Genomic DNA, 10214 nt, shown 5'->3' with positions numbered 1-10214 from the left:
CAGCCTGGTCTTGAACACTTCCAGGGATGGGACAGCCCCAGCTTTCCTGGGCAACCTGTGCCAGGGCCCCACCACCCTCACAGGGAAGCATTTTTTCCCCAATATTCCATCTAACCTTAACCTCTGGCAGTGAGAAGCCATTCCCCCATGTCCTGTCATTCCAGGCCTTTGAACAGAGTCCCTCTCCAGCTCTTTTGGAGCCCTTCTAGGCACTGGCAGGGGCTCTAAGGTCGCCCTGGAGCCTTCATCAGGCTGAAGAGTACTGTTTCTCTTGTTTTTTTTTTTTTTTTTTTTTTAAGGCAGAGCTGCTCCAGCCCTCACAGCATCTTTTGGTGATGGTGCTTGAACTGTGAGCTGAGCCTGGACTTCCTGAGTCCATCTGGCCAGCTGCCTTATGTATTGTGTTTTTATGTCTCTATTAAAAAGAAGTTTGCAAATCAGGTTGTATGGTCTCGTTTCAGGTGTTAACTGAAACCATGGATGAGAACTGATTGGCAACTCCTGAGCTGCCATAGAATACTGATGCTTATATAAACAGATGTATATAGAACACTCCTCCTGCCTCAAAATTTCATACAAACTGCATTTATTTTTAAAATGCAGCAGTAAGGTAGTTCAGTCAATTAAGCTGCACAAAAAGCTGTAAACCTTGAACATGCAGCATTGGTACAGGTAGAAAACCTGCCAGCCCAGCCATGGTGCTTCTGCCAGGCACATGGGTATGGGGATTGCACCTTGTGGACAGGGCAGGCAGAGGAACTCCTACTCTTGGGGGGATGTTCCTCTCTTCATGCTTCATACAAAAGGTGGCAAGATGGAGACATCACAATGGATTATTGGGTTCCCTATCCCTACCCAGATCTGAATCCCAGCACTATCTCTTGGTGACTGTTCTGCTTGTGAGTATCTTTGGCCTTCCTCTTTCAGGAAGGCACTATCTAGCTGTACAGTTGATTGCTGCCAATGCTAAGTGCATCTATTTTCGTCTGAGATCTGCACATGCTACAAGCAAGGCATTTTTTCCTTACAGGGTGTCTCCAAAGGAGGACTTTAACAGACTCCCTCATCCTTCTTTGGTGGAGCTCTGCTGCAGAAAAACATCTGTCTATTTTTCAGCCCTTGCTTTTCTGGTTTTTCTTTCAGGAATCTGGTTTCAGTTGTAGGTCTGAAATTCTTGACAGAGTTTGGGGTTGTCTTCTGTAGTTTCATCTGACCTGGGTAGCTCTGCTCAGAATGGGGGTCCTGGGTTTGGAAATAATTTTCCTGTATTAATCTTCTCCCTGCAAATTTGCAATGATGGTGAATTTTCACTGCAACCCAATACATCCTCAGTGGTTTAATTGGATACGTGAGTGCACAACAGAAAGACAGAGGACCCTTCTGTTGGTCTGTTTTCTACGGGTACAGTTGTGCCCTTTGCGGGACTGAGCACAGTTCCTTTAGGTGAGATGAGGCATCTGCTAGAGGTTTTGATAACATCTCACCTTTGGGGTAATCTCACAGACTTTCTGCTTTCTTTCACAGATGTTGAAACTAATGCTGAAAAGAGTGTCAATAAACCAAGTTCACTGCTGTCTACATTGCTTTCTAGGAAGTTCTCCTTTGTCTTGATGCCTCATCTGGAAGATGCCGAGGGTTCCTGTACATGAGCCACTGTGCTTCTGGCTACAGCTTGACACCTGACCTTGAGAGATCTGAAATCAGATATGCCTGATGTTAGAAGATCTCTGGGCCTGGATGAGTAAAAACTTCTGCCATGGGAATTGCTGGTTGTACTCCGCTCCAGAAGCACATTGGAATCACAGTATGGTTTAGATTGGAAGGGACTTTAAAGACCATCCAGTTCTACCCCCAGCCATGGGCAGGGACACCTTCTAGTATCTAGTGGTCTAGTGGACCAGGTTGGTTCACGCCCTGTCCAGTCTGGCCTTGAACACTTGAGTGATGAAGTATCCACAGCTTCTCTGGGCAAAAGTCCTCAGTCCTTGGCAGAAGGTAGAGATGTTCCCTAGTGTATTGCAACACCTGCACAGCATCAGATACCTGTTCCTTCACCTCAAAACAAAAGTGCTGGTGCCAACACTGTTTTATTTTTTTTTCCACTGGTCACTACAGATGAGGTTCTAGTGGTGAGTGTTAAAGCTGAGCTTAACAGAGGAGCTATGAGTTCCTCCTTGTGACCTGGCTGTGGTTGCCATGGGATAGGCATTTTGTCAGAGGAGTGTGTGTGGTGAGATGGACATTCCAACCACTGTGATGGAATTAGAAAGCACCTTTCTGGAGGCAAATAAAGGTAAAGCCACACTGGCTGCAAGGGCAGTTGGGGCAGTGCACAAATGCTCCTCTCCTGATGATCAGGAACACAGGACTGTGCTGGCTCCAAGATACTTCACCTGAAGAGCAGAAACACTACTCTTCCTTGCTGATGGGCTGTTCCTCCTCCAGCACAGGTTATGTTGTGTGCTCAGGCAGGACACCTTCAGTTCCTGTGCAAGAGAAGGACGAAAGCAATTGTATGGTGGTTTCCTGCAGTCTGCGAACACCTTCTTTAAACCCCTGTTTGTCGGCAATTGAATCACGGACCCAGACCGGCAAGGAATCGGAATAGTTTATTCTCAAGGAATGAGCTGGTTTTATACACTTTTCTAAGGCACAGTATTTCCTTATTTGGTGTGACCTGTACTGTGTTGCCACATCAGCAACACACTTTCTCAATGTCCTTCTATGGGGTGATCACTCGCTGTTCACCCATCTGTCAGCTTCCGGCAGGCTCCTCTCTGTAGGGGTCTGCTGTGTGACACCTCCTCCCCCCAGGGTCCGGTGGAGACAAGTTTCTCTGTGTGCCACCATGTGCTCCTTTGTGCTGCCATGTGCCTCTGCAGGCAGGTTTTACAGCTCACAACCCAATTCTATCTTATAATTCCCCATAGCTCTTGGCAGGCTGAAAGTTACCTGGAATTCTCTAAAAACATTCCCTATTTTCTGCTTCTCTGTTACATTTGTAACCACAAAAAAACTACTTGTTTTGGAAAGAGGTTGATAACGTCACATATTTTTCAGATGGCCTTGAAAGGCAAGTGCCCTATGGATTCTGTATGGCTTCTCCACCTACTGATGTCTGTCACATCTCCCTTTGTGCTTTGTGGGTGTTGGTCTCTTCTCCCAGGGAACAAGTGATAGGACAAGAGAAAACAGCCTCAAGATGTGCCACAGGAGGTTTAAATTGGATAGCAGGGAAATTTTTTTTCCCAGAAGTATTGTCCAGCCCCAGCACAGGCTGCCCAGGGAAGTGGTGGAGTCCCCATTCCTGGAGGGTTTTACAGATGTGTAGATGTGGCGCTTGGGGACATGGGTTAGTGGGGGCCTTGGCAATACTGGAGGAACAGTTGGACTTGATCATAGAGAGCTCTTCCAACCTTCATGATTCTGTGATTTTATGTCTGTTCAAGAGTATTGACTTGGGCAGCTAAAAACTCTTGAAACTGCAACATCTTATTTAATTCCCTGGTAAGTTTAAGCACATTCAACAACATTCCTGCTGCACGTTTTTGCCATCTACCTAATTTCATTTTAACATCCCACCTTTGGCTTTCATATTCCTCATCGACCAGGTGGACCTCTCCTTTCACAGATCTCCTTTCTTGGACTTTGAACACTGATAAAAGGCAAGTGCAGGTCCACAGCCTGTGGCAGCACTCTACTTTGCCTCCAAGGGTGGCTTTAATAACCTTTTCTCCTGAGCTAGCAGGAAATGTTCTCATGCTGAACTAAGTGGAGGGCCCTGGCTGGCTTGGCTTGGGATTGTTTTTATAATAACTTTGTTCAATAATGCATAGTGTGACAACAAAAAGCAGTTGTTTGGCTACCCTATTGTCCATGGAGGAGACTTGCTGAATTGGGGTAGGATTTATCCTGGGTGAGAATTCCAATATGCTGTTCACATGTCAGCTTTGCTGGGGACTTAAAGGGCCAAAGAGGGAAGCTTTATACCTCCCTCATGTTAGACAGATATCAGGCACAGGAGTGCATGGGCTCGCTCTGTGCAGCAGAGCTTCCAGCCTTAGTGAAAAGTGTTGCTGCCTTGAGCAGAGTTTGTCAAGCTGGGGGGCAGTGGAGTAGAAGAACATTTTTCACCCCCTTTGGCTAAGCATCTTGAAACCTGTGCCTCAGCTGTGATTTTCAGCGTAAGATAAACAAGCAAAACAGACACCTTTGACCCTTCCCTACCTGCCAAAACAATTGAGTCCCAAAACTTTTCATCATTTTCACTACAAGCCTGTCCAGTCCCAGAACAGGCTGCCCAGGGCAGTGGTGGAGTCCCCATCCATTGAAAGATTTAACAGCTCTGTGGATATGGCATTTGGGGACAAGGTTTTGTGGTGGGTTTTGCAGTGCTGGGGGAATGGTTGAAGTCAATCATGTTAGTGATCTTTTCCAACCTAAATGATTCTCTGAACTGTCTTCTTTCCTGACAAAATCACTGTGAAACAGGTGTGGCTTTAGTTTGACTTAATATCCTTCACTTTAGCGCTAGTGTAGTTAGTGAAAGTAAAGCACTTAGAGGCTCTGGAATCCAAATCATAAAAGCAGTCACTGGAACAGAGGAGAGGAGGAAGAGCATGAAGTCTCCAAGGGTGATTCTTAATTATTTCACTAGGGCAAATTCTTCCAGCCTGAGCTGTTGCCAGTGATTGGAAGCTAGAAGGAGGAGTGGACAAAGGATGGAGGTGACCAGCTCCTCATGTGGCTGAGTGTTTGCAGGGAAGAAAAGAGGCTGCAAGTGCCCTGCAAACGCCATTCCTGACCTCGGTAATCCATGGGGGTGCAGGGGCGTGGTCTGCCATATGTGCATGTGTGGATGTGCAAGGGAGAAGAAGTTCAATGCTCTCTCAAAGCAAATAAAGGTCTGATCTTTTCTGCAGATTCACCATAAACAGGTTAGAGAACTATGGGGTAGAGATATGAATAAAAAAAGATTTATATTTATTTTATTTAAGTTTTTTTAAAGACTTCAGTTCCATGACCTTCAGTTGGAGGAACCAAACTTCACCTTCCTTTTCTCCAAGTATTTTCTCCATCCAGCTAATTATAAAATGTTGTAGAGTCTTTGTGAGAAGAATTTCGGAGGAAACCTCAGGGAATATGACATTAACTAGGGAGAACATCAAGAATAATAACATTAGCACCTACTGAATAGAAACTTCAACACAACCATTTATTTAGAGATGGTGTATATTTGGACAATGCTCTCAGGCACTTGGTTGGACTTGATTATCCTTGTGGGCCCCTTCCAGCTCAGGATACCCTATGATTTGCATTGGATTCTTCTCATCTAGATTGAAATTATTTTAAGATCCAGCATGTGGCTTTGGGATTTCAGCTTCCACTGAGCATCCCCTTGGTAGGATACCTTTTCCTATCCCTGAATGATGGTGTTACCCCTCTGTGGATGTGAGCCTGTGCTGCCTGCACTGCATACCCCATGGGTGCTACTCTGTGGGTGCAGTGAGCAACGAGTGGCAGAAGAGAATCAACTCTCACCCCAGAGTGCTTAGGATGGAGCATAAGAAATGAATAGAACTCCCCAGCTTTCCAGTCCAGCCTCCCTGCTTCTGTCTGAATCCAGGCTGATGCAGGAGTATGGATGAAATCCCAGGCACAAGCTGTCAGCAGCCCTGGAACAGGGGCAGCATTGTGGCCACATGCCTGGAAAGGAAGACGTGTTACCCTCTTGCCCCTGTGCACCTCTCCTCTGGAATCCCACGCTCTGGATTAATTCTTGTGAGCCTTTAGTACAAGGAGTGGGATCTTGTCTTCACCTGTGTCTGGGAGGATGGGAATAATGATTGTGCCTGGGACTTTAGGCTCCCAGAATGACACAAGTGGCTGTGATTTAGATGCATACTAATAGAGGGATTTAGCCTTCTAACACATCTGACCAGTCCAGAACTCTTTGGACAGCCTTTAATGAAGCCTCCCCAGCCAAGGAAATCCTGTGCGAAGTAGGAAAGGTGCTGGGGAGAGGATGAGGGGGCTCATCTCCAAGATGTAGTAAGTTTGTTCAGTCTTAGCTGTTATATTTGCACAGGGAAAAATATAAATCAAGGCTGTGCTGGTCTATATCTGGCCAGTTTCACTCTGGAGTTCCTGACAGGGGACCCCAGGGTCCAGCTGCATTCTCTCAGTGCTTATTTTTGACATTGTAATCCAAATTGACATTCAGTGCTTGAATATACAATAAGTTCATTACAGCTAAACCTTCCAGCTCAGGGATTTCCGGTTGGTAAGTCTCAGAAAAATCAGGATTCCCAGTGGTATCAGGCTGAAAACGTTTACAGATAAAATTCAAGTTAGCAAGTTATGCTAAAATGTTTTTGGAGCCAATGGTATTTTCAGCCCACTGCAGTGGTGCCTTATCCCTCCTTGTCCTATCCTACCCCTTCCTGCCTGAGATTGGAGGCGGAGGCCCCTGCCCTGCATAACTCCTGAACAGGGTTTTGGTGCTGCTCTCAAGGGGAGTTCATTAAATTGCAGCAGATGAATCCACAGTCCTGTGGCTAAGCACATTTCTTGAGCGTGTTTTTGGAACATTAAACTGTTTAATCTTGTTCCACTTTCTAAAGAGCATGAGAAAAATCTGCACAGCATCTTACCTAATCACTGTGGGATCACCCTGATAAATGCCACAAGCAGGTAAGACTTGAGATATCCCAATTACCTCCATGAGTGGGATGTTATCTCCCAATCTTTCCATGTCTAATGAAGGTTGCAACACAGTGGGGTTACTACTTTAGCTCTTGACCTGCTGGTTAATAAGCTGTTGTCATGAGGTGTGAATTTGGCCTGGGATTGGTCTGTGCCCATCTGGAACATGGACAGCAACTCTTCTGCTTCCACCTTCTCCCTTTGATGGAGCTGATACCTTATAAAAACAGATATAGCTCTCTTCATCCAATGGGTCTCAGCTGGAATTTGAAGCTAGTTTTCTAATAAGATAAAGGTAAAGCATTCATTGCTGTGTCCCAAAGGGGAAATATGAAGTGGCTCTGTGTGGGGTTGAGGGGTGGGAGAGGAGCCGAGAGGTTCCCCAGCACAGGTGATGCCAGAGTCAGAGGTACTGCTATAAAAAAAGAGATGCATCTCCTGCAAAACATTAATAAGATGGAAAGAGAACAGGAAAGGTCTCATTTCTACACATCCACCACGTGATGAGAAGAAATGCATGGCCACAGAGAAAGTGTGCAGTTGGGGTATTTTAGGAAAAAATCGGAACTGTAGGAGTAGGGAATATTAGAGGAGATGATCCAAAGAGACTGTAATCCCTGCTACTGGAGAGTGTGAGAACAAAGACATGGAATCATAGAATGGTTTGGGTTGGAATGCACCTTAAAGTTTATCTCATTCTACCCCCATGCCATAGGCAGAGACACCTTCCACTAGACCAGGTTGTTTCAAGTCCTGTCCAACCTGGCCTAGAACACTTCCAGGGATGGGGCAGCCACAGCTTCTGTGGGCAACCTGTGCCAGGGCCTCCCTCTTATGGCAACCCTAGGGTATATTACCGTGTCCTGCAGCCGTAGGGAGGAGGAGAGAAGATTCAGCAGGCAGGAATTGTGCAGCAAGATTGATTTATTTAATTATTTTACAAACTCTTTTATAGACTTTTTTCTTCATAGTCTAATTGGACAAAGGATCAGCCACCCCTTGGGGTGACTGGCTAAAATCCTAAAACATCCATTGTCAAAATATTTTTCTACTGTACTATAAACAAGACTTTTCAAGGCTGCAGGTGTTTGGTTGTTTACATAACTCTGCTACCTCTTCTGTGAGAGAAAAGTCTCTCACGGGCTTAGAGAATAGCAAGAAAATCCTTGCTAGCAGTATTTTTGAATCTACACCTTCCCATCCACAAGGAGAATAATTCCTGACATATATGATGATAGAATCAGAGTAAACAAGACTGGAAGGACTAGCTTTGAGGTTTGGTCTGAGGTTGCCCAGGGTTTTTGCCAGGAGAGTTTCAGGTATCTCCAAAGGTGGAGATTTCCTAACCCAGACCCCTGTTCCACTGTTTGACCACCTTCATGGGGAAAAGGCTTCCTAATTGGATTTTCTTATCTTCTAACTTGGGTTGTTGACTCTTTTCCTATCACTGAGCATCTCCCATGAGAGCTTGTTCCTCTCTCTTCTCTACACCATCCCAGAGCTGCAAACAGTAATGAAGTCTGTCTTTGCCTGAGCCTCTCTTTGTGTGCCCTGGGTTCCAGTTCCAACCAGCTTGATAGCTTCGCTGTGTTCTCTCACCATTTACCTGGTACTGGGGAGCTCAAACTGGTCCCAGTGCCCCATTTGGCAAGCGCCAAATGGAGAGAAGGAATTCCCTTGTCCTACTGGCTCCACTCCTGCCACCACCACCCACAACATGGTTTGTGTTCATTGTCCCATATTCTTTCCACAAAAGCTGTTCTCCAGTCCAGCAGACTCCAAGCTGTAGACACCCTGAGAGATGTCCCATCCTGTCTCAGCAGCTGAGGGTGGTCTACTCAGGCTCCTGAATTCCTTTCCAGCTCCATGTTTTTGTTCATCCAAGTCATATGTATCCTTAATTCCCAAAGAATTCAATTTAAAAAATTGGGAAAAAGTTCCTGCTCTTTCCTCTCTCGGTGGTTTTTAAATTTTACACATCTTAAACCCAAGTAATTTGCTAGTCACTGGAAGTGTAGCATCCTGTATGGCTCCCATGAGAACATGTGTTAAAAGTAGGATTATCACTTGCAGGAGCAGCACAAGAACAAACTTGGTAACATCCTTCTGCAGCATGGGACCTGCATGGAGTATTGGCCATGGGAAAAGCTCTTAACCACCAGACCTGGAAACAATTCCTTGCTGCATGCTCCTGCCTGCTGCTCTTGGTAGCTTTTTTTTGTAACAAATTACACAAGTGCTTTTCCTACAGGCTCATGTTTTTGTGGCAGGAGTGTCTAAAAGCAGCAGCTGAGCTGAGCCTCACTCCTCCAGGAGCTGCCTGGTCATCTAGAAGGGGATGGGCCTCTTCCTGGTGGCCACATGTCAACTTTCCCTAGGATTTGGAGAGCAGAGGCTGCTGTGGGGGTTTGCAAGGAATGAATCCATAGGTTTGCAAGGAATGAATCCATAGGACTTATGAATCCATAAGTCCTGCAAAGTTTGATCTCTGAAAATGCCCTAAAGGAAGGGACAGAAACCTGCTCAACCTGAAGTCATAGACCTTGCCAGTTCAGACTGTTTCTGGTGACTCAGAATAGATCTAGGTCTTAAAATTTCACATTTCTAGGACTCATACATTCCCAAATGGTTCCTTCTCCCTGCCTCTGTGTCCTTCCTTCTTCTCCAGCTAAGTGAGAGAAAGAGGCTGCCACTGCCAGGAAGGGAGCATGGGATTGCTGGTCCCCATGGCTTGATGTGATGTCCAGTTGCTATTACAGCTACCACTTTTGCTGAAGCAGGGATGGATCAGAACCCTCTGTACTCATCTGAGGTGGGGCTGTGAAGGTTTCTCCTGAGTGGCACTTGCTGCCCAAGGAGCTGCTGCTCATCTCTGAGGAGAAGTTGAGCTGAACTGGGGGATCTGGTGTGCCAAAGGGTGGCAGTGATCTGAGTGCTGGGTTCCTCCCTCTCCTGCACATCTCAGCCTAGGTGGAAATCCAGCTGTTGAGGTTAGCTCCAACCTTCCAGGGTTTCTGGTTCTGGGGAGCATCCCTCCCATGCAATCAGCACATTGCTTTCAGTAGCTGCCTTCCGTTTCGCTGTAGAGGTGAAAACATAAGGGTAAATGTCCACCCCATGATGCTCCTTGGCAAAATACTTGGAGCCCTTTGCAGGGAAGAACAGGATCAGCTCAAGCTTTCTCTTTGTGTCTACCATACCCTAACACCTTCATGTCCCTTTCCCAGGACCACCTTTCTGGCAGTTTTGGGAATCCAGTACCTACTTTTCATCTGAGGGGTGCAGTTTGTGCACTTAGCAACAGCTTAGACCCTGATCCTGGGGAAGTCAGTGCCAAGGATGCTGGCTGATGACACACTGCTCAGGTGACAGGCTGTGGGGAGAGGGATGGGTTAGAAACAGGAATTTGGTTCAGTTTCATCATGTTTCCAGTGAGTCTCAGTTTACAAATAGTTCAGGTCAACCACATGCTTCTTCTTTGACACTTTTTTGAGGCTGAGGATGCTTTG

Source organism: Aphelocoma coerulescens, unplaced genomic scaffold (assembly GCF_041296385.1).
Source record: "Aphelocoma coerulescens isolate FSJ_1873_10779 unplaced genomic scaffold, UR_Acoe_1.0 HiC_scaffold_105, whole genome shotgun sequence".
Lineage (NCBI taxonomy): Eukaryota > Metazoa > Chordata > Aves > Passeriformes > Corvidae > Aphelocoma > Aphelocoma coerulescens.
This window is presented reverse-complemented; position numbering follows the sequence as displayed.